The 25,262-nt window shown below is 41.1% G+C and overlaps 1 protein-coding gene across 1 annotated transcript in view; it reads right to left on the bottom strand.

The window, feature by feature from the left end:
* Nucleotides 1-25,262, bottom strand: part of RORB (RAR related orphan receptor B) — a 168,410-nt gene that overhangs the window by 127,184 nt on the left and 15,964 nt on the right. The gene's annotated exons all lie outside the window — the stretch shown is intronic.

Below are 25,262 nucleotides of genomic sequence, written 5' to 3'. Positions count from 1 at the left end.
GTCACAGTTGTACTCAATGCAGGCGGTGGCTATGGAACCTATAAGACTCCACATCCCCGAGGAGATGGGAAGTGGGTACTGGTGGTGGTGGGGGGCAGTCGGCTGAAGTGTTGCCTAGGGTGCTGAGAAACCTTGCACTGCCCTATGATGAGGGCACCTGCTGGGAAATATGCAGTACCCCAAAGATACCGTGACAAGATGACTTATTCCTTTTAATATTCTCCGGGTACTGATGCCCGCAGAATGAAGTTCTAAGGTGTCTGCATTCTACTGGTCGCACTGGTCTACTGGGGGTAAATGGTCTTCTGCTAGTCAGTGGGAATGAGTTTGTGTAAAAATACCCCAAACATGGATATTATCATTAAGATATGTTGATTGCTACTGAATAATATAATAATATGAGTGGCATAATGTCTTAGTAAGTAAAATACATTATTAGGGTTATATCCAATTACCAGCGATGTACTCATGGGAGCAGCGCACTTTATGGCAGCCTGAACCTGCTCAAAAGCCCTATAGGGCTGCAAGTTAAACTGAGCTAATTTGGGCTGAGAGAGGGCCAGGAGCGGTCCGAGTATAGGTGCCGTTGCAACAAAGAGTGCAACGGCAACTCGCACACTTCACGGCTAATTGGAACACTTAATATGTACATTCATCTAAATTTAGTATACTGTATATCAGCAACACTACAGGCTGTGAAAATCAGAAGACAAACAATGCAATATTACAATACAAATGCAATACAATACAGAAGAAAAACTGTTTTATTTTATTCTGCATTTATAATTTGTGAGACATGAATTTGCTACTTCTACTAATGACACTGAACATATTTTAATTCAATAGTTGCCATGTACACATATTTTGTACTACAAAGACACATTAAAACTATACTTAACCTATTTTATACCAAACATCATACAACGATCATAATTGTCATATTTATCTGTTTATATTAATCTGCGCCATTACTGAAATTTGTGAAATAACCTATTTTATGTGCATGATTTATAATATACAGTACAGTTATTTTACAATTGCAGGGTTCATTCCTCCATGTTAAGTTATTGTTAAAATAATATAGTTCCATGGCTATTTTCCTATGGGAAATAATAATAGTCCTATTTATAGCTGAAATCCTATGCCATTTACTGCACTGGTGTTACTAGGCAAAAGTGGAAAAAAATGAAGGATTCCTATTCCTTTTCTACAGAATTAATGGAAATGAATGCTCTAGGCAAGACAAGAATAGTACACTTTGCACCTGAATATAAAGCCCTCTGAAAAGGACTGTCCAATGTTTGACTTTGAAAGCACACTGATTCTTCCATGTAATACCTGTACTAACCTATAATTTACACACAAGGGCATTAGTACTGTAGGTTCTTGACTAGTAATAAAAAGAAGTATTCATCTTTCCTAGAGCAATAAAGTTTACTGAAATAACGATACATTACGCAGTTTACTGAAATAACGATGCATTACGTTGTCTCAAAACTATTTTATTTATTTGAGTGACTTAATTTACCAATGCTAGACTAAATTTAGGCTTCATATTGCATCAATGCCTTACCCAACAGTGATCCTACTGTGTGCAAATTGGTCCATGTTATTGTATTACAATTTTCACTTTACTGTATATTCGGTGAAGGCAGCAGTATTATAGTTAGAAATATGTTTTATTCAGAAGTAATTTCTTCATGGTGCCAAACAAATGTTATACTATTTTCAGAATAATTTGACAACTGGGTGGCACCTTTGCTTTATGCGACAACTATGTCACAGGCTCCCAGTGAACTAATAGACCACATTCTCAGATATTGAGCCATACAGTATGCTGACCTTTGCGGAGTATTTACACTTATCCCTTTCACCTCTGCAGCAGGTTGTCATGTTATCAGGGAGGTGTTTCTCTAAGTAAACTACAGTGGCACACAGTGACTGACAGCTTTGTAGACTTACTGCACAAATGCACAGTGTGGATTGGCTGATTCATACAGAGTGTCACATCAAATTCAGCTTTTTGATCTGTATAAGTTGCCATTAGGATGTTACTTATTAACAGAGCTGCAGTAAAATAACACTCAACAGTGCATCGTACCTTCATTGTTCATATCTGAAAATACATACATTTTGGTGTTTATTAGACCTTTACAAAAAAAAAACAACCTGTCTTGCTGTCAAAAAGGTAAAGTATTTAAAAGTGGTAACATGCAGATTAGCACGCCAAGATAATTTTTCAACCCCCATCACTGTACATTTTACTATTGATAAGTTAAGAGAAATACTACTAGATGTCATAGCTCACAACAATAGTAAATGCCATACTGAGACTTAAGCCGCATACACAGACTAGACGATAAATTGGACGATATGGACGATAACAATCGTTATCGTTTATCGCTTTCAATATCGTCCAGTGTGTATGCTAGATATCAATTACGATGCACGCTCCCGCGAATCGATAACGGGCGATGTCTATCATCGCCCGTACTTGCAAGGAACCTGATGATATCGTCAGGTTGTGCAAGTTCGGGGAAGAGGGAGGGTGCCGTCACTGAACGATATCGTTAATGATATCGTTCAGTGTGTATGTTCAATGTCGGGAACGACATTGAGCCCGGCAGTGCAGGGGAAACACTTAATGATATCGCTCATATCGATAGGAGCTCGTCCCTGCAATGTGCTCAGAGTAAAGTGACCACATCAGCAGTCTCTTGTGGGGTCCTGTGCATGTGCAGTCTACACGCATGCCATTGCAGGGTTCCAGAGAATTTGCAAAGTGTAGCCCATAAGTTACAGATGGCATTAGCTGCGGGGGCCAAACTCTGGAATGTGAAACTTGGCAAACCTGATAGCTTCGCAGCCTCCATAGAAACCTATGGGGGTTGAGGCCGCTGGCGTACATGGAGAGACCACTGAAGCACATTGTGAAGGAGAACAGCTTGACAGCTGTGGTTGCAACCTACTACAGCAGAGATGTGATATAGAAGGGGCAATTATTTGTTCCTGACACTATGCACTGGTGGGAGGTCACCTATTTATTCCTCAAAAGAACTATAAACAATTACATTTTATTTTGTCTATTTTCTGATGCCATTGTTTTACAAGTAGTTTGGGTGCCACCAGATTTATTCCTTAAAGTACTGTAGTGCCAACACTCTGAAATAATCTATTCACATTGTTCCCCCATCTATTCCCCCGTATACTACTCAATAGTCATATGCTCCCATTTCTCTATTAGAACTTCTCCTTCTCTCAACATTCCTAGCAATACCGGATCCTGACCAATAGATCAGGAGACAACACTCTAGCCCCTAATTCCTCTCACAAACGTCCAACCAAAGTCTCACAATATGCACAGTTTCCACCCAGGGCACCACTACAACATGCTAAATAAGCTAATTATCACGGTTTAGTGATACTGCTGAAGGGCCTCTGGGTTTCTAAGTTCATACCACATGGTCCACATTACAATAGCAAAAGTACAAAGGTAACTGCTGTAATTTTGCATTTGCTGAACACAGGAAGATTATACTCAAAATATGTTGTATTCAAAAGTAATTTCTTAATAAACACAAACAAAATGATATACTAGTCAGTTAATAAACACATCTCATTTGTATTAGTTGGACCACTTGTTTCTTAGGAATCCTGATGTACTCATGAATATTTATTCTTCTAGAAAAATTGCTGCTTCCGCTGTACCCCATTTAAGAAGCACAATATGGCTGAAGCGCTCTTTAAGTCTTCACATGTTTAAGTGCCTCTAGAATTCCACTGAAACACATAGGTTAAACGCTTATCAAACAAAATGGTGGTTGTTTGTAGAGAAGTTTGCACCAGTTTATTGGAGGAATTTATACAAAGTAAGGAGTAGATCATATTTTTAAACCTGCCCTCCAAGTGATCCTGGTGGGGAGGTCCAAGTGAGAGCTTCAAGGAGAACCCTGCTGCACAATACTATGATTTGTGCCATGGTGTAGGACAACAATGAAACGATTTACTGTGAGTTTCCTTATCAAGGCCCTGGACCACCTACTGCACTGGGGATCCAGGTGGATGGTCTACTCTTATTGGTATCCAAGAGAATTATGTGAAATTTGGAAGCCTCCTGGGAATTCCAGGACAGTAGACAAATAAGATGCACGTGCCCCTTGGCACAATGACCAGCACAGAAATGTTTTAATTTGCAGAGTGGAATTATCAAAATTAAATACTGTGGTGGAGAGGTCTAATTTAGGGGCGTTCTTGCTAAGCAGTAGGGTGCATGGCTATTTTATCCCTGACTTCAGTTGTGCACTAGCTCTGAGCTGACAGAGATTGCTTTTTGACTTATATACTTTTAATGAGGCACATTTTGCACCTTTCAGCAGCATTTCAGTTGAAAATCGCATTTCTAGGCAAACTTGTTAATGTAAACAAAAGGGTCTTATCTGATGTATCAATGTCCATTCATTCTCGCATTTACTTTAAGCCATAATTGAATTTAAACAGAGCAGTGTAAGGAGAAAAATTTAAAAGTTGAAATCAATGAAAGGGGGTAGTTTTGCAAAGTGCACCCTTCTCATATAGGGGGTCTCCCGCGAGACGAGACCAGGCATGCACCACAGTGTACCATCTAGGTACATGGGAACATAGAGTGTGCTTTATAAATATCTCCATTGTGTGCAGGTGCCAAGTGCACTTTAAAAATAGGCGACGGAGTGATTTTCCTGTGAACGTTCTTTACTCTCGCACACGGGTCATATTGCTTGTATCTATGCAAATTTGTGTTTGTTTAATAAATGCAGGATTAGAGCAAAACAAATGCATACTAACACAATGTTAGCAATTTTAAGTCATTTGCCATGGATTTAGGTGGTGATGGATTAAATAACACATTTCCTTGCTTCTAAGAGTTTAAGATTTGGTTGGGAGGGAGCCCTAAATAGCACATAAATAGGATAGCTAAAGTCATTTACAGAGTGGAGGTTTTGTTGGCTGTGGAAATAATCTCATATATCATTTAAAATCGTGTGATGAGGGATTTCAGCAATTGCTGTTCTAACAACAACCTCGGGGCATTTGTCTTTTCCCGTCTCACTCCACTTCAGTATTTTTCTCTTTCATTTTAATAATACCCGTGAGGCTGCGTTATTGTAAAATAAGTAGATTTTTAGATACAGTCTGCTGCTAACACAGTTACATTCATATAACGCTGTAAGGAACAGCTTGGGTATAATAAAACCTTTAAAAAAAAGAATACATTGGCAATAAATATGTCAAAATTAACACACATTAAACATTAATTTTTTAAGTATATCTTACACGGGATTACACTTTATGTGAGGTGGGAAAAACATTCGCTTTGATGTTGCATTACATTGCATTACATATAAATATGTATATATGTATATATATATATATATATATATATATATATATACAGTCAGGTGCATAAATATTGGGACATTGACAGAATTTTCATATTTTGACCTGTATTCACCACCACAATGGCTTTGAAATGAAAAAACAAGATGTGATTTAACTGCAGACTTTCAGATTTAATTTGAGGTTAATTACATCCAAATCAGGTGAACGGTGTAGGAATTACAATGGTTTCTATATGTGCCTCCCACTTTTTAAGGGGCCAAAAGTAATGTGACAAACTAAACAATCCTAAATCTAACTTTCACTTTTTAATACTTTGTTGCAAATCCTTTGCAGGCAATTACAGCCTGAAGTCTGGAATGCATAGACATCACCAGACGCTGGGTTTCATCCCTGGTGATGCTCTGCCAGGCCTCTACTGCAAATGTCTTTAGTTCCTGCTTGTTCTTGGGGCATTTTCCCTTCAGTTTTGTCTTCATCAAGTGAAATGCATGCTCAATCAGATTCAGGTTAGGGGATTGACTTAGCCATTGCATAACATTCCACTTTTTAGCCTTAAAAAACTCTTTGGTTGCTTTTGCAGTATGCTTCGGGTCATTGTCCATCTGCACTGTGAAGCGCCGTCCAATGAGTTCTGAAGCATTTGACTGAATATGAGCATATAATATTGCCCGAAAAACACTTCAGAATTCATTCTGCTGCTTTTGTCAGTAGACACATCATCAATAAATACAAGGGAACCAGTTCCATTGGCAGCCATACATGCCCACGCCATGACACTACCACCACCATGCTTCACTGATGAGGTGGTATGTTTTGGATCATGAGCAGTTCATTTCCTTCTCCATACTCTTCTCTTCCCATCACTCTGGTACAAGTTGATCTTTGTCTCATCTGTCCATAGGATGTTGTTCCAGAACTGTAATGGCTCTTTTAGATTTTGTTTGGCAAACTCTAATCTGGTCTTCCTGTTTTTGAGGCTCACCAATGGTTTACATCTTGTGGTGAACCCTCTATAGTCACTCTTGTGAAGTCTTCTCTTGATTGTTGACTTTGACACATATACAACTACCTCCTGGAGAGTGTTCTTGATTTGTCCAACTGTTGTGAAGGAGTTTTTCTTCACCAGGGAAATAATTCTTCTGTCATCCACCGCAGTTGTTTTCCGTGGTCTTCCGGGTCTTTTGGTGTTGCTGAGCTCTCCGGTGCGTTCTTTCTTTTTAAGAATGTTCCAAACAGTTGATTTGGCCACACCTAATGTTTTTGCTATCTCTCTGATGGGTTTGTTTTGATTTTTCAGCCTAATGATGGCTTGCTTCACTGATAGTGACAGCTCTTTGGATCTCATATTGAGAGTCGACAGCAACTGATTCCAAATGAAAATGTCACACCTAGAATCAACTCCAGACCTTTTACCTGCTTAATTGATAATGAAATAACGAGGGAATAGCCCACACCTGTCCATGAAATAGCTTTTGAGTTGATAGTCCCATTACTTTCGGCCCCTTAAAAAGTGGGAGGCACATATAGAAACCATTGTAATTCCTACACCGTTCACCTGATTTGGATGTAACTACCCTCACATTAAATCTGAAAGTCTGCAGTTAAAGCACATCTTGTTTGTTTAATTTCAAAGCCATTGTGGTGGTGAATAGAGGCCAAAATATGAAAATTCTGTCAATGTCCCAATATTTATGCACGTGACTGTATATATATATATATATATATATATATAGCAGCATGTGGTAGGGCACTCAAGGAAAAATGGTTCAACTGCCTGGGTGACTTCCGAAAAATCAACATAAACATATCCAATTTCTCCCATAAGAAGCAGGTGGCACTCCTTCGGTCTTAGTTAAATCAATAGTGCATTGTTTATTCAGCCGACGTTTCAAAGCCTAAACAGCCTTGTCTTCACACCCTGATGACAAGGCCATTTAGGCTTTGAAACATTGGCTGAATAAACAATGCACTATTTATTTAAGCAAGAGCGATGGAGTGCCGCCTGCTTCTTATCGGAGAAGTTGGATATGTATATATATATATATATATATAAGTAATTTTATCTCTCCCCCCTTACCATAGACGGCATTATGCTGTGAGGGGTTAGGGTCCAGGGCCATAGAGAGCCGGCCTGGGTCCAGCAGAATGGGGTAAGACCTATTCGCGGTAGACGTGGCCACACCCCCTTAGTAAAAACAACTTTTTTACAGCACTGCAAAGTGGTGGCGAGCAGCAGGGAGGGGGCTGCTGTGAACCCCCTGATCCAGGGGGGCGCTATCAGTGTGATCACTTTCCCCCACAGACAGAGGAGACTGCTGCTGTGAGCAGTCTCCTACTGCAGCCCAGCACACAGCAACATGTGTTTGGCTGCTGACAGGTAGGAGGAAGGGTGGGCTCCCGCCGGGCCACTCCAGCAAGCCTGGGCCGGAGTAATTAGTACCCGCCCCCCCTCTAGGCACCCCTGGTAAGGCCTACTGATTTGAAGTACCCAGTCATGCTCTCAACAAGATTTTCACAATGTCTACATTAATTATGTCAACATGGATATGTCGACATGGTTGTAATGTCAACATTGAACAAATCAAATGTTCATAATGTCAACATTCATCATGATGTGAAAGTCGCTGAAATGTCAACAATGTTCTATTAGTCTAATTCTATCCCTAACACTAATAGGATTGTCAACATTATGTCAATGTCGACATTAATTATATCTGCTGTTAACTTTGGCAATATTGACATTGTAGCTGGAGATATTATGACTACATACAGCAGAGATACTATAAATTGTTTTTTTGGTGCTGTTCTCAATCTTATCTCTTTACAGGCAACTTCAAATTTTATTAAAATGTATTTACTCTAATGCACAGAATCAGTAGAATACATATATTTTAATTTTGCAAAGAACAGAGCAACTCTGCTAACAGCAGCCATCTCTTTTCGTCTTCAGGACCTACTAATCCTTTCTCTGTTCCTAAAGTAATGGGCTCCATTGCAACTTGAAATGGCAACAGCTTTCTTGTCTACATTTCCTGAGTCTCCTTGACCTTGCATCACTCTCACTGACATATATGTATTTTTCTAAAATAACTTTACCTAGTCAACAATATAACCAGTATTTTTCTAAAATTATTATTTAAAGTATTTTAAAAGTGCAGTACATTACTGTATTGACAGACCTTAATGGTCACAGCTAGTGGAGACTCCGTTCTTGGGGGAAATTCACAAAGTTGTCGCCAGATCGATGGGTGTCGCTGATCAGTCTTTCGTGGGTAACTAATTATGTACTCAAAGTACCACTCTAACCAACGATATGAGTTTAATTAGGCTGCGTCTCAGTCCCTGTGATGGGAATAGAGATGTTGTGTATCAGTTGCAGACGCAGGAGAACAGTGATCTATTCAAAGTTGGACCAATTAGGAATTGGCTCGTCTGTATTGCGGGTTCAGCCACTGCACTGAAGCTATCCCTACACAGTGCCTGCGGCTAAATTACCTTGTTGTTAGATGGAGATCAGGGTGCTGTCTGAGAGCTTCATCCGCCAGATAAGTGATTCAGATGCAAACCTATGGCAGGATGCATTGAGGATTAGTTTCCATGTGTTGCAACACCCAGTGCGGCAAGTAAATCCCCTGTGTGCACCAAATTTATGGGTGGCCATAAAGGGGACATGTGGCCTATTCAATTAAGTCCAGCTTGCAGAAAAATTGAATAGCATTGGGTGTTAAACCCTGAGCTTTACCACGTGGTTCAAATCTTCGACCAGTGTAGTGCCAGTGATAAGTATAATGATGGTTCTATGTCCAACCACAATTGCAAGATGGGTTAACCCTTTACTCATTATACAAATGATCTGTAAGAGCAATATGTTTTCAAACTCTAATGTCATTTATTGAATCCATAATACAAATATATAAAATCAGAAGTTCAAGTCTGCAGGAGTAGATGAATGAATAAATTACTTGTCCTGGAGTGGTCTTCGAAAATAGATTGAGTAGCATAGATAGTACAACAGATAAAAGTAAAAAAAAATTAAAAATTAAAATAATTTATTAAAAATGTCACTTCAGTTGCATTGCTGCACATTTCACAGAAACCATCCTATTTCTCAGGAATGGCCTTTTTTATTTTTAAAATTACATTTTCATTAAAAATGTTTGTTACTTGTATCTGTTCTATCCATGCTATTGAATTATTTTAGTTTGATACTGTGAAGGAGGCTTGCTACATTGTACTATTGATAGAAGCCAAGAGTTCTCCTTAATTTAGTTATTCTGACAACAGTTACTGAGAGTTACGAGTTATGCGCCACTGGTGCACATGAGGTGTTCAAGGTCGGATTAAGGGGGGGGGGGCGACAGGGGCGGTCAGACAGACTCTCATTGGCTGCTTCCTCAACTGAGGGAGCCGGCCGGAGCTCATGAGCTCCGACTGCCGGCTCCCCCCTACAGCTGGTGGTGATGGGAGAGACGTCATGATGCTGACGTCTCTCCCAACTGTGCAGTGGAAGAGCCGGAACTTAGGAGAGGGCAGCGGCGCCCGCGTCAGGAGCGGGGATTCAGGTAAGTTGTCAATTATTTTTTTTGTGTGTGTCTCTTTGCATAGGGGAGGGGGTACGCTACAGAGGTCACTGCATAAGGGGGGCAGCTACAGAGGACACTGCATGGGGGGCAGCTACAGGGGACACTGCATAGGGGAAGGGGACAGCTACAGAGGACACTGCATGGGGGGGCAGCTACAGGGGACACTGCAAAGGGGAGGGGGCCGCTACAGAGGTCACTGCATAGGGGGGGGGCAGCTACAGGGGACACTGCATAGGGGCGGCAGCTACAGGGGACACTGCAAAGGGGAGGGGGCCACTACAGAGGTCACTGCATGGGGGGGCAGCTACAGGGGACACTGCATAGGGGGGGCAGCTACAGGGGACACATGGCATAGGGGAGGGGGCCGCTTCAGAGGTCACTGCATAGGGGGGGCAGCTACAGGGGACACTGAATAGGGGAGGGGGCCACTACAGAGGGCACTGCATGGGGGGGAGCTACAGGGGACACTGCATAGGGGAGGGGGCCGCTACAGAGGGCACTGCATAGGGTGGGCCACTATTGGGGTCACTGTTTAGGGGGGGCCGCTTCATGGGGGCACTGGGGGGGTGTTTTCTAGGGTCAATGCATAGTGGGGACAACTACTGGCCCCACTGTATAGGGGGGGACAACTACTGGCCAAGCTGTATAGGGGGACTACTACTGGGGGCAATGCATAGGGGGGCTACTACTGGCGGCAATAGGGGGGACCACTACTGGGTCTGGGGGCAATATATAAGGGGCACTACTGGGGGCACTGTATAGGGGGACCACTACTGGGGGCATTATATAAGGGTCACTGCATAGCAGGACCACTACTGGGGCACTGCATAAGGGGCATTACTACAGTGGGCACTGAATAGGGGGCACCATTACTGGGGGCACTGCATAGGGGGGACCACTACTTTGTCTGGGGGCACTGTTTAGGGGGACCACTACTGGGTGCATTATATAAGGGGCACTGCATAAGGGGACCACTACTGGGGGCACTGCATAGGGGGGACCACTACTGGGTCTGGGGGCACTATATTAGGGGCACTGTGTAGGGGGACCACTACTGGGGGCATTATATAATGGGCACTGCATAAGAGGCATTACTACAGTGGGCACTGCATAGGGGGGTACCATTACTGGGGGCACTGAATAAGGGGCACTGCTACTGGGGACATTGCATAGGGACCCCCAGAAGTTTGTTGCCCAGGGGCATCCACAGACCTTAATCCGGCCATGGAGGTGCTAATCACAACATGCCAGTGTGATTATCTGCTTATATGAATCTGCCCATCCCTATAATTTTGCCAACATAACTGGAAATGTCGTGTCAGTCAGAAGCCCTTCCAATTTAGCACTTCAACTATAGCCTCCCCTTCTACTCATAACAGGGCTGGATTAAGACTTCAGGGTTAAGACATGGAGGCCTGCCCCCACTCCAACAGCCCTCCCCCTCTTGTTAGCATCTGGTGATGGCACAGTGAATATTGTAGACATGGCAGGGTCATATATTTTATAGCTGAGTTCTCCTCCACTAGCTCTGCTAACCTTCTAGTTGCTGGATCCCATTCAGAGGCAGGAGTGGAGCATAAACAAAAGGCGGGAAAGCAGACTCTCCTTCTCCACGTTCCCTGATTGGATGAGCTGTCTCTGTGACATCCTGCAGGGACCTTCCCAGGTAGTCTCTGGGTGTGAGGCAGCATGTCAGTCACTGCTCAGACTTCAAAGTCTGACTTTGATGCCACTGGCTAATTCCCCCCCAGCATCTGAGCGATGATCATACCACACTTCTTGATATGGTCCTGGGTCTAATCGCCAGGAGGCAGGCAGTGGATCCATCCTGGGCCATCATGGGGCTCTGCATCATAAGCAAACAAATAAAAGTACTGTATATCAGTGTTCCATTTAAGGTCCAGGAATACTTATAAGCCTATACTCTCTCAGCACAACTTATAGTACCAAAACATACAACTTTAGACAAATATTCTTATTTGAAATCTCTCTTCTCCCATTTTCAGGAACAGAAGTGATCACAAACACCTAAGCTATGTTTATACTCAGGGCTATTTACTGCTGCTCCTTGTATGTGAGAACAAGGCACCAATGATGTCTGGCTATTACTTGCTACTAAAGGGGGCCATTTACTAAAAGTAGCTCAGCTGTGAACTGGGTAGGATCCATTTAATGAAAACTGTATCAGAGTTATGGGTTTCAAAGGAACACGGCTTATTAATGTTCTGGATTTTACAGTTACAGTGTTTATGAAGATGGGAAAACAGTACATGTTCATTATGTTAAGTCTATAAAGCCTTTTCTCCATTGGTTCTTTTGACTAGAGAATTGAACCAAATCTATATTGTGTATAGCGTTATCTATCACAGCCAGAGCTATTTGTGGCAATGCACGTCACTCACACTATAGGTATTGCAGAGCTTGTATAATAAACAGCCTAATTATATTTCACAATTACGCTTTATTTTGTTTATTGGATATTTAGAATATCTCAAAGGTGGCGATATTTACTATATTTTTTTAAGCCTGATTTACTCACTAAAGCAACAGAACGAGTTAGGAAGGTTTTTTATATACACTCCTGAGGGACAATATGCAAATACTCCACTTCATTTCAGGAGAATAGCCTTATGGGTAATGTCATTTACATAGCAGACCTTTGAGTCAGTGGTTTGTCCATTGGCGTTTTAGAGCTCACAGAGAATCCACCTGTGGCATTGCCACAAGTCTATTCTCCTAAAATGAAGTGACTTGGTAGCCTTCAGTATGAAGCAACGTAGCTACTGCGTAGAAATGTGGAGATAAATATTTAGACATTCCCAGTTTTGTGTAAAAAAATAATTTTTTTTAAAATGGGCTGCAGTATTCTCTCCTACAGTAGTGAAGAGAATTTTTTTTCTTGTTTATGAGCCCTTGCTGGTCTGGTGTTTGACGTTAACTTAAAAATCCATTTACTCTAGGAACTGTTTAGCTATCAGAGCCTCCTGGACAGAAAATAACTGATTTCACAAAGTATCAAATGTATGAAACGTATACAATGCCGAAAACTTTTAATATACTAAATTGTAAAATACATAAAGAGTGAGTTACATAAAAACCAAATAAGCTGACCTTGTATGTCCATGTATATTAAGGGTTTTGGGGAGATTCTGAAGAGTAGTCAACTTTTCAGTTTTGATAAATCCTTGGTGTACGTGCATATAAATTAGGTATTGCTGAGTTTTACAAACCCAAAACTAGATATAGAGATATACAGTTCAAAAAACATATATTTGTATAACCTGCATATAGCTACTGAGTTATTTTACTTCTACATTTTTTCATCACAATCAAACAAACAAACCAACAAACAAACAAAAAAGCATTGCTCTGCCCCCTGTTCCCTCTTAAGCTGCTAAATGATTGCTCACACAAAGGTCTCCACTGTACTTTCTGAAAGAGAAGATTTGCAGTCATATGCCATGTGAAGCAGTTTTGGTGAATGAAATTTACTGCAGTAGTGACAGGCTGAAACCAACCACATACCAGATCTGATTACAGACTTACATAAAAGACAAGCAATGTTAGATCCACATTTCTCAGAGAAACTCCTGAATCTGATACTGAATATAAAAAAAACACTTCTTGGAATTATTTTGTTTCTGTTTGTGACAGATATTCCTGACACTCTAGTCTTAATCATATGTTTTAGATACGAAATAAAAAGTAGCTAACAAACCAAATGAAAGGGTTTGATGCAGCCTAATGATTTATTCATTGCTTTAACATGATGCTTTTCCCAAATTCTTCATTGTAAAAATGTTAAATATCTTATTCTCTACTATTAGGAAATGCTACATTGTCTAATTGCAAATTATACATTTGAGCCTCATTTAATAATTAAGCACCTGTGTTCCATCCATCCACACACACTAGCGATCTGCTCTGGCTTTGCACATAAGCAATTTTTAAATTACAGCAATAACCAAGGTCTTATAAGATTGCCTTGTAGGAGAAATTAGTTGTTTTTCCTCATGACGTCAACACGAAAAGATTTAGTTTTGATGTAGCACACAAAAGGGCCACGTAACGTTGTCCATGAGAAAAACTCCAGCCAGTGAAAACTGCATCAATATCTGTACAGTGATTCTCGAGATTAGCCAGAACAAACAGACAGACGCCTACCACGGACCATTTTTTCATTGACTCGCTTCACTAAAATTGGCACTGCTCAGCTCAATTTTGCCATGCATCAATGTTTCAAACACCTAAACCTTTCTCGACAAATGCTCTATAGAATAGTGAACACTGCATCAAAATCCATCCACTGGTTCTCGAGATCAGCCAGAACAAACATACAGATGCCTGCTAGGGACTTTATTTTATACTATGTATGTATGTATGTATATATATATATAGAAATATATATGTATATAGGCAAACACAGGGGTGGGTTCTGGTTTCCTTGAAACCCTCCTCCACAGCCCACTGCATGGCCACAATAGGAATAGTAATATAATAGAATTTTACTAGTACTGCATGTTCTTCTCAGTATCACAAATTAAATAATCAGCAACACCATGTGTCACCCAGTAATAAATACACCTGTACACAGTGGTGTAACTAGGGGTGTCGAGTGGGACACGTGCCCTGGGCGCTGTGAGACCTGATGGCAGGAAGGGGGGGATGCCACCTTCCAGGTCTGCCGCACTACACAGTAAAACAAACACACCGCCACCGACACAGGTTTAGTACATTCACTGACAGTGAGTGTACTACCTAGCAGTGGTGTGTTTGTTTTAGCAGCAAATAAGAGTCAGACAGATTGGCAGTGGGCTGGAGTTCACTCATGAGCTCCACCTTCCGGCTCCCGCAGTGGGTGTAGCCTCTCCCATAGCGTCTCTCCCATAGTGCCGAGCTGGAGGAGCAGATGGTGGCAGGTGCAGGAGCGGGGATTTGAGTAAGTTTAGTTTTGTGTTTTATATGCAAGTGGCACTATTGTAAAAGGGACACTGCTGGGGGCACTGCATAAGGTGCACCGCTGGGGGCACTGTATAAGGGGCCCTACTGGGGGCACTGTATAAGGGGCACTAATGGGGGCACTGTATAAGGGGCACTACTGGGGGCACTGCATAAGGGGCAATACAGGTGGCACTGCATAAAGGGCACTACCACTTGCACACACAGTTGGCAGGGGGCCCTAGTTATGCCACTGCCTGTGCACAAACTAGGAGGAAAACATGCACTGTTAGGGGTGCACTGCTAAAGTCCATCAATAGTGTATTAATACTGTATAATAATACACTATCCAGTGCATAAGGAGACCAATATGTACACATATGTCCAGGGCAGTGCTAGGTTCTTAGCTTTACTGCCACATTTAATGGCTTACTGTGATTGCTGGTCCTGAAATTATGACTCACAATACATTTTGTATGACGCATATTAAAGCAAGTTAAGTGCTAATTATGCCCTCTTCATGGACTGGCCAAACATTCTAAAATCAAGCATTTGGAACACCCTCCCCCCATAGAAATTCTGCATTTGCCACTGATATATATATATATATATCTATTAGCTGAAGTACCCTGCCAGGATCCAACTGGACTACCTCACATTAGTTTCATCCCAATCAGTGCAGGGGTGTATCTTCACGTTACTAAGTTTTATTGTGTGATGTCGTCCAAATCCATCCAGTGGACAGCCCAGAACAGGCTCCCTGGGTCAAACCAACCAAGACCCCAACTACTCCATTAGGCATCCCAGACTAATTGCCATCCCTCTGTGAAGTATTCATCAGAATCCATCCAGTGGCAGACCCAGAACATGCACCCCGGGTCAAAGTTCTGCCCAGTGTACACCAATGGAAGGTCCAATTGGGACCTCAACCCCCTTCTGGGATCCAATGTTGCCACTTTGTAAAGTTTTTGTCCAAATCCATCCAGTGGAAGGCTCAGAACAGGCTCCCCGGGTCAAAGTTCTGCCCGGCACGCTCCATCATGAGGTCTGACCAGGACCCCAACCACTCTATTATGCATCCCATACCAATTACCACCCCTCTGTGAAGTTTTAATCTAAATCCATTCAGTGGAAGGCCCAGGACAGGCTCCCCGGGTCAAAGTTCTGCCCAGCGTACACCAATGGGAGGTCCAACCGGGACCTCAACCCCCTAGTATATCTTCTGGGATCCAAACTTTGAAGTTTTCATCCAAATCCATCCAGTGGAAGGCTCAGATTAGGCTCCCAAGGTCAAAGTTCTGCCCACCGTACACCCATGGGAGTTCCGACCAGGACTCTAAGCCCCCTAAAACCTGGCCAGTATCCAACTGGATCACCTCATATTAGTTTCATCTCAATCGGTGCAGGAGTGTCGAATGCATAAATGGACAAACAAACAAATAGATCAATTAATTTTATATAAGATTTGTCACTCTGTCACTTTGTCACATTGTCGCGTTATTTTTTTATACTGCATAACTATGTAAGATTTGGCAGCTTTACTTTGAGAGCTATGGAAGATATTCGCCAACAAAAAAACTTCTTTTCTATATATAGTAGATGTGTATATATATATATATATATATATATATATATATACACACATATACAGTATTTACATACCCACACATTAATGAAAGCATATATACATTTTAAAACAAATTCTGAATTACAATTTTTAAGGAAAGCCCATTGTATTGTGCTTGCAATTACCATCTGCTTCAATTAGCAACTGCTTGACAAGGTAGCACTGTACATGCGATAATCAACTGCTTGTAGCCAGGAGTCAGCACAGTATATGTGCTTACTGAGATGTAGTTATTATCAAGGCTATCGGCATGGCGGCGCCCAGAATGGTAGCGCCAGAATCCCTACACTAGTCAGAATCCCGGCACTGGCATCTCGACAGTAAGTTTTGGGATTAGGGGGAAGGGTTAGGGTTAGGCTACAGGGGGGAGGGTTAGGTTTAGGCTAGGGGGAAGGGTTACATTTAGGCTGAGGGGATTGAAGGTTAGGGTTAGAGGTAGGGTTAGGGGAAAGGTAATATATTTACCTCCACCTGTTGGGATTCTAACCCAGTCGGAATGCCGGCGTCGAGAATGATAAAGTGGAGAGAGATAAAGTACCAGCCAATCAGCTCCTAACTGCCATTTTCAAACACAGCCTGTCAAATTACAGTTAGAAGCTGATTGGTTGGTACTTTATCTCACTCCACTTTATCTCTCTCCAAGGCTTAGTACATCTCCCCCTTAGAGATCTAAAGGATACCTCTTAACACTCCAATAGTTCTTTCTATTGGAAAGAGCCTGCTTGAATGGCTTTAGTTATTGGAGACAAACTCAGAAAAGCTAAGCTTTTTAAACATTGTTAAATTGGGCCGGCCATCATTCCATTAATTGACTATGCCGGATTTCATCAGTACATGGGACTTACATTGGAGATATTGCATATATGTCCTGTGTTAAATACTCCCCCTACTTAAATGTGAGTTATTTACGTAGAAACGGCTGTTTATCAATGATTATTGGGGAAAAGGGCTTGGTATAGGTCTTGTAAAGAGTTCTGAGTTAAAGATTTGCCGAGGTCTTCTACATTGCACATAGATAGACTTTACATGAAAGGTGCAGGAATTCACAGAAAGGAACTACTGTATCTGCCTATGAACTGAGGGCCTGATTCAGAGCCGGACGCTCTGACCAGAGTGCTCGCTCTGAATCAGGGCCCTCCTACTTAAAAATGGAGCGGCCTCTTGGACGCTCGCATAGCTGTGGGTGACCACCCACAACTTATGCGAGCGTCCATGATGATGGTCGCGATGGTCTAGACCATCGCGACTATCGGTCTTGTGACGAGACCCTGCGGTAGGGTCTCGGTGACCGCAAGCCCTGGAGTGATTTTGGCTCTATCAGAGCCAAAATCACTCCCACTGACATCACTAGTGATGTCAGTGGGGCCGGACCCAGACGGTAGGCGTTCCCATGAGAACGCCTCCATCTGGCAGCCACGCCCCCGGGACGCCCACCAATGGGAGCGTGCTTTCACTCACCATCGACAGCACGCCCCCTTTGGTGTGAGACCCGGAGCAACAGCTTGACTGTCGCTATCTGGGTCTCGCGCATGCGCACGATGGAGCTCCCTCCATCGTGCGCATGCGCATTTGGGTACCATCGACCCGCTTGCGAGCTTCCTGCAATCGCGAGCGGGTCTGAATGAGACCCTGAGTCGTAAAATCTGACTGAAAACTGCATATCTCATAGGAAACTGAGATTTATGCACTGGACACATCTAATATTTTATTATTTCTCATTAAATATGCCCTTAGGTAGTCACAAAACTGCAGCAGTTGTGATAGTGCCTTGCAATAAGCTTTTGGGCAAATTTTTCATAGCTTGAGAGATCAAACAAATATAATACACAGTAACATATTATGCTGTCAAATCTTGTTTTTACATTTTGTCACAACATAACAATTACATTATTATGATTATTAATCATTCAGTTGTATAATTCCTGCTATCCCATTTTATTAATAAAGTATTTGCTGTCAAGCATAGGCGCATAGCCAACAATAACACAAATATTGTTTAGTATAATATCCTACTCTCTTTCATTAAACACAGAAGTAAGATAAATGTTATAATTTGAGAAGACATTTAAGTGTTAAGGTTTTTGTATTTTTTGTTTTGCTTACATTCAATACTGTAATGTCCTCAAATGTCCATAAATCTACTTCAAGCCCAGATTTCTGGAAAATGCTGAAGGCCTAACCCTAAGGTATAGAACTGCTGGGGCGACAAGCTTATCACATTATTACTTATGTATGTCTGACAGCATAACAAAATACAGTGTATGGTCACTGGTAACATTTGCTAGAATGCATTCATTTGTATTGTGGCGGAGGTTGTGGCAATGGATTTCAGCAATGAGTGTGAGGAATAACAAAGCAACAAATAGGGTGATAAAAAATGTGAAGTAGTTATGGGCCTCATTTATTAACAAGTTGTATCACCAAAATGAGTGATAACTTTCACTGTGTATGATAAATGGTGCTCCAGCCAATCAGCTCCCAACTGTCAACTGTTAGTAAAATGACAGTTGGGAGCTGATTGGCTGGAGCACCATTTATCATACACATTGAAATGTATAACTCGTTTTGGTGATAAAACTTGTTAATAAATGGGGGCATGTATATGACTGTTATTAACATTTTTCCTTTTCACATGCTAACAGCAAAAACAACCTGTATACTAACAATCATTCCAACATTAGGACATATATGCGGACATCTAAAAGTGACATAAGATTAGGAAGTGATTTTGCCACCACCCAATTCATACTTGGACGCCCCCCACATGATGCATTTTCATGGTCTGTGTCAGGAGTTGGAAATAGGCTAAACTGTGCCTACTGATGACTTAATGACCATGTTAATTTAGGCCACCTTCACCTTAAGGGCAACTTAACTCTTGCAATTACTGAGTTAAAAATGTTATACCTGCACTAGAGGCGAGAAGGTTAATGTACATATTCAGTATCCTTATTTAACTTACCTTCAGATGACATTCATTTTTAATTTACTAAAAGCTTACTAGTGACAGTCTTTATGCCATGAACTGCTGGAAATATTAGAAAAGCCTGCAACTAAAATAGCACGGTAGAAATTAACAAAAGAAAATGTTTCTAATTGATGTAGAGTAAGTCTATCATATACAAATTTGGTATTTTAAACTATAAAAGCACATGGGAAATGAGGTAGTAAAATTGTATTAAATCAAATGTCCTTTGTTCCAGAATACTGAAGCACAGCCTGTTTAGAAGACCTTCGGGGAATTGGTCCATTAGTTTGGAGTCATGTATTTATCTAGTCATTCTCCTTTAGGATTTTAATGGTATAGTAAGTTCCTCCATTCTCTTTACTAGCAGTAAGCACACTTTTCCAGCAATAACTGTACCTCTTCAGAGAAGAACAAGTTCAATCACACACTAATAGGAGTCATAAGTTGCTAAAATATTTGTTATACATTCTGCCAGCTACATACGTTTTCAGAAACAGCAGTTGTCAATATATGCTAAAATATTTTTTTCCATATGTCATTTTCCTATTATATTTCCTTATCAACACACCAGAAAATAGGCTTGCAAAACAGATGCACATGTATTTAGCATAACATGAAAGTTTTTAAAAAACAGGATCCCCACTGGTGAAAATTTATGAAGTGTAAAATATGTGCTGTGCTTGTTTATACATACATACGTACATTATATATATATATATATATATATTATATATATATATATATATATATATATATATATATGCTCACACATATATACGTATATACATTCACACACATATATTTATATACATATACACACACATATCTATCTATCTATCTATCTATCTATCTATCTATCTATCTATCTATCTATCTATCTATCTATCTACCTACCTATCTATCTATCTATCTATCTATCTATCTATCTATCTATCTATCTATCTATCTACTGTATCTATGTGTGTGCGTATATATACTTTCATTTTATGAAACAAGATATTTCCATTTTGGAGTTATTATCATTGAGCATTTAACATAACATTGTAATTTTTTTTTTCATTTGATGGAATATACAATTAATTGGCAAATTAGTATGTGATCTATAATATATGTATTAATGTTATTAAATACATCTAAGTATAAGTTCAGGATTTTATTTTTGAACTAAAAATAAAATGCATTTATAATGAGTGTAGTGTAGAAGATAGATTTCTTAACTTTAGTTATTTCGGGCCGTATTCAATTTGGAGACAAAAGCCATTTGCCGGACTTTTCGCCATCATCGCTGATTTTGGGTGCGAAAAAGTATCGCACTCGTCCCGGCTTATCCCCGTATTCAATTTGAAATTGTCGAAAACAGGACCCGGCGAAAGTGAAATCGGCAAAAATTCTGTCACCCCCAAAAGATGCACTGATATGGGGGATCACTATGGTACCCCTGAATAGCCCTGCTAAAGGTATCTGGGGTCTTTAAATGGTCTGAATAGGTGCTGTTTTGCATTTTTAAGAAGGTGGTGAAGAATAGCATTTAGGAGGTTTTTTTTTTGCAAAATAAGTATTCCTATCAAATTTGGGGCATATGAAAATGGGTGCTAGCATATTTTGAAGGTGCTTATGTGAAGTTTTAAAAAACATCAAAAAATCCACCTACTGCAAACACCTGCAATAAAAAAAACACCTGGGGCATACTTGGGGACCCCCCTGGAGTCTATTTCGCTAGTTTTTAAGTTTGTCCCCCAAATTTGTTTTTTTTTCGCCCCAAAACGAAAGTTCTTTTTTGGGGTGTCCAAAGATATTTTTAAAAATTGTTTTAACACAGATTACCTTTAGGGAACTGTCCAAGGGGTGCTGGGTGGTTTTGGGAAGTCTGCACCCCAAAACCCCAATTCTGCACTTTTTCTCGCCACCTATTCAATGGGCTCAGCGCTCGCGAGCGGGTCTGAACCAGGCCCTGAGTTTGCAGAGCTGGGACCCACTTATGAATACATATTACACCTCAATGGAGAATATAATTTCTAGTTGCCACTGGGCCGTAACAGGGCTTAATCATACTGGCCAACTCTCCATGAAATAATAGCAATCTCCCTGACTCCCCGAAGAGTCTAATAATCTCCCTGATTTAATTTTACCCCATGATGAAGCTTTTATATATATATATATATATATATATATATATATATATACATTAAAAACAGAAATACTGTGGGATCATTAGTATAATTTCCCTGTATTGGATATAAGGCACAATGATCCCTATGGCTACATGCATTTTCTGAAAAATATCAATGTGTTTTCATCAACAAATAGATCTTACTAACTGCTTTGGGGCTCATTTACATATGGATGTAAGTAAATTTTATGACACGTCTCTCAGATGTAGCAGTACACGTCCACTTTATCTCCGCGCTCATACAAATGTGCCCAGCTATCACGTGGCATCACAGCGTTATCTCTCATGCCACACGTGGCGTGCCACACACCACGCCATGAGTTGCGCCACAAAGAAAGTTTAGTAATGAAAAAAGTCATTACGTGTAATACAACTTTTTGCCCACCAGATGTCACTTTTCCTAAACTACATAGCGCATGCGTCTGATTTCATTACGTGTATTACAACATTTTGCCCACCAGGTGTCACTTTTCCTAAACTACATAGCGCATGCGTGTGATTTCCAATGTACCGCACGGTATGTTCTGTATCACCGCCCGATGATTGGTTGACAGAAGCGGTGATTCGGTACACTATACAGTATTACAGCATTTTCCACATGGAATCAGGAATGTACGGTATAATAAAGCGGTAGAAGAATGTCTAATAAAGTTTGAAATCATTAAGCTCTGTATTACCCACTGACTGTGCGGTTGAAATCATACAGTACTTGCGCAAATGTAAATACTGTCGGCACTGTCCCAGACTTAGACATTGTAGTGGTTTCATTACTTTACAAACTACAGAACTCTAGTAGTGGGTGAAGCGTGTGGCCTAGCGGTCTAATGCCTAGTGTCACTGCTTCTCCCCTCTTCTTGTTCCGTGGGTTCGAGACCTTGAAAATATGTTTTTTTTTATTATCTTTAAAATCTTCACTTAAAATATTCAGTATTCAATACAGTACATGTGGAGCGCATGCTCAGTGCTTCGGGAGTCAAACAGTGAAATTTGGATTTTTATTACTGTACATATAGTACTTTACCTTAGAACGCAAACTTGCGTCAATGCCGGCGCTGACCCAGACTTGGACATTATAGTGATTTTTTATGACCATCAACTGGTAGTGGTCTCTGTTAAAGAGAGTGGGCTCTGTATTACAAACTGACTCTGCGTTTAAACAGCAAAATTGCGTCAATGTCAGCGCATGCCCAGTGGAGGGGTTACAATGACAATGGAATGTGTGCCGCATGCCCAGTGGAGCCAAGCCATAAACCAAGTAGCGCTATGCCATAGCCCATGCCCAGTTGTCTGTATTGCTACAGTACTGTTGAATTTTCACACTTGTACCATTCTGCACTGTCCGAGACTTACAGTATACACAATACTCATTTCATGACTTCAGAAAGTGCTATAGTAGTGGGCTTTGTTTGGGAGGGAAGTCTCTGTATTACAAACTAACTGTGCTCTAGAGCGCAAACTTGCATCAATGTCGATGCTGTCCCAGACTTGGAAACTTTAGTGATTCAATGAGTTCAGTAACTGATAGTTGACTCTGTTTGAGAGTGGGGTCTCTACATTACAAACTGACTCTGCGTTTAAACCGCAAAATTGTATCAATGTCTTCACAGTTGGCGCTGTGGTGACTTATAGCCAGTTCTGAGGGGTTACGGTACAAATAGGATCTCTGGCGCGTGGCCAGTGGTGGGGTTGCAATGCATTGCCAGTGGTGCTGCGCCATAGCCATACCCTTGTAGCGCTATGCCATGGCGTACAGTATGGAAGATCATACAGTAGCGGGTCATGATTCACACACAGTGAAAGTGGGATCTCCGTATTACACACTGCCTATGTAATAATAATATTAAAAATAAAAAGTGTAACCTTGACTGTCTAATAATAATAAAAAAAAGTTTAACCTTCCAGGTTTCGAATCCGGAACCGTGTTGTACAGACGTCTGCAATGTAGAAGTTCAATTTCTTACCTCTACGCTACAGACGCCTGAGTACTTCATTGTAGGGTACTGTAGATGTCACATAAAGTACTGTAGAGGACAGATGCAATTCTTACTAGGAGAGACTTGTGAGCAAGGGGTTAGGTGATCCGTCTTGCTTACACTTCTCTCCTTCTGTTCGAGACCTTGATAATTTATTTATTTTTTTAAATGTTCACTATAGTACTTTAGTTCAGTATTGTTATCCAACCCTTACAAAACTCAATATATTATACTGTATGTACTGTAGATGTGCCCAGCTACAGTACTGTAGTTTGTTGCTCCATACGGTACGCCATACTGTATACCGCATTGCTACTGTAGTTGTGTGCTACACTGTGGCGTATTGAGTCTCATAGCACTGTGCATGCCCAGTTGTCTGTATTATAGTAAGTACAATACTGTCGACCCTGTCCCGGACTTATGGTAGACATTGTAGAGATTCCATGACTCTAGGAACAACCGTACAGTACAATAGATGCAGTAGTCTAGGGGGCTAATGCCTAGCCCTACTGCATCTACCATTTTCTTGTCCAGCTGGATCGAGACCTTTAAAATATATATCGTATACGGTAATTTTATTTTGTTTTAAATCTTCACTAATACATTATCCAGAAATTCTGGTATTTCTCATGCAGATCCCACTACTACCGTACTTACTGGACATGAGAAATCACTATAGTGTGCAAGGTTGGAACAGCATCACCATTGTCACAAGTTTGCGATGAAACGCTATTTTGCGATTCAAACGCACACTCAGCTTTGAACACAGAGAGCTCTCTCACAGATAGAAACCACTCTCAGACACAGTCCAAGAGACGTCACTATAGTGTCTAAGGCTGAGACCGCATCTACATTGTCGCATGTTTGCGTTTTGCGTTTTAGGCGCACAGTTTGAAATGCAGAGCCCTCTCTTGACGCTACAGATCCCATTGTAACCCCTCCACTGGGCATGCACATGAAATCCCATTGCAACCCCTCGAAGCAGACAGCCACCACAGTGCAGACATTGACGAAAGTTTTGCACTATTTAAACACACAATCAGTTTGTAATGTCTTACTTTTAAGCAGCCTTTTAAACAACAACACTACAGTATTACAGTACAATACTACTAAAGTAGTTTCACTATAGTGTCCAGAGCAGACAGTGCCAATAAAAAAAATATACAGTATACGGTACGGTATATTCTTTTCCAGGGATCGAACCCAGGACCATAATTCTTCCAAAGTGATCACCTAACCACTAGCCCACACGACAGCTACAGTGAACCGCACAGAGCGGCCTCATCCTTGTGCACTCCTCCCGCTGCTGTTTTTAATAAAAAAAAAATTGTCATACTGTAATTCATCCCATCTCAGTGAAAGCTGTGAGTGCATCTCATTAATCTACAGTATCGGTTATACCATGATAACAACTCGGGCAACTTCTCTACTGTTCAGTTACTGCACCGTATGTACAATACTGTATGTGCAGTGATTTGCATCCTGTTATAAGATCTTACTGTACGGTACAGTACTGTACTGTAGGTACACTATGCACTGCGCACACCATCCAGGGCACATGCTATGCACTGTGCACACCGTCCAGGGCACATGCTATGCACTGCGCACACCATCCATGGCACATGCT

The sequence above is a fragment of the Taudactylus pleione genome, unplaced genomic scaffold (assembly GCF_031769625.1).
Source record: "Taudactylus pleione unplaced genomic scaffold, aTauple2 ptg001573l, whole genome shotgun sequence".
Lineage (NCBI taxonomy): Eukaryota > Metazoa > Chordata > Amphibia > Anura > Myobatrachidae > Taudactylus > Taudactylus pleione.
This window is presented reverse-complemented; position numbering and strand designations above follow the sequence as displayed.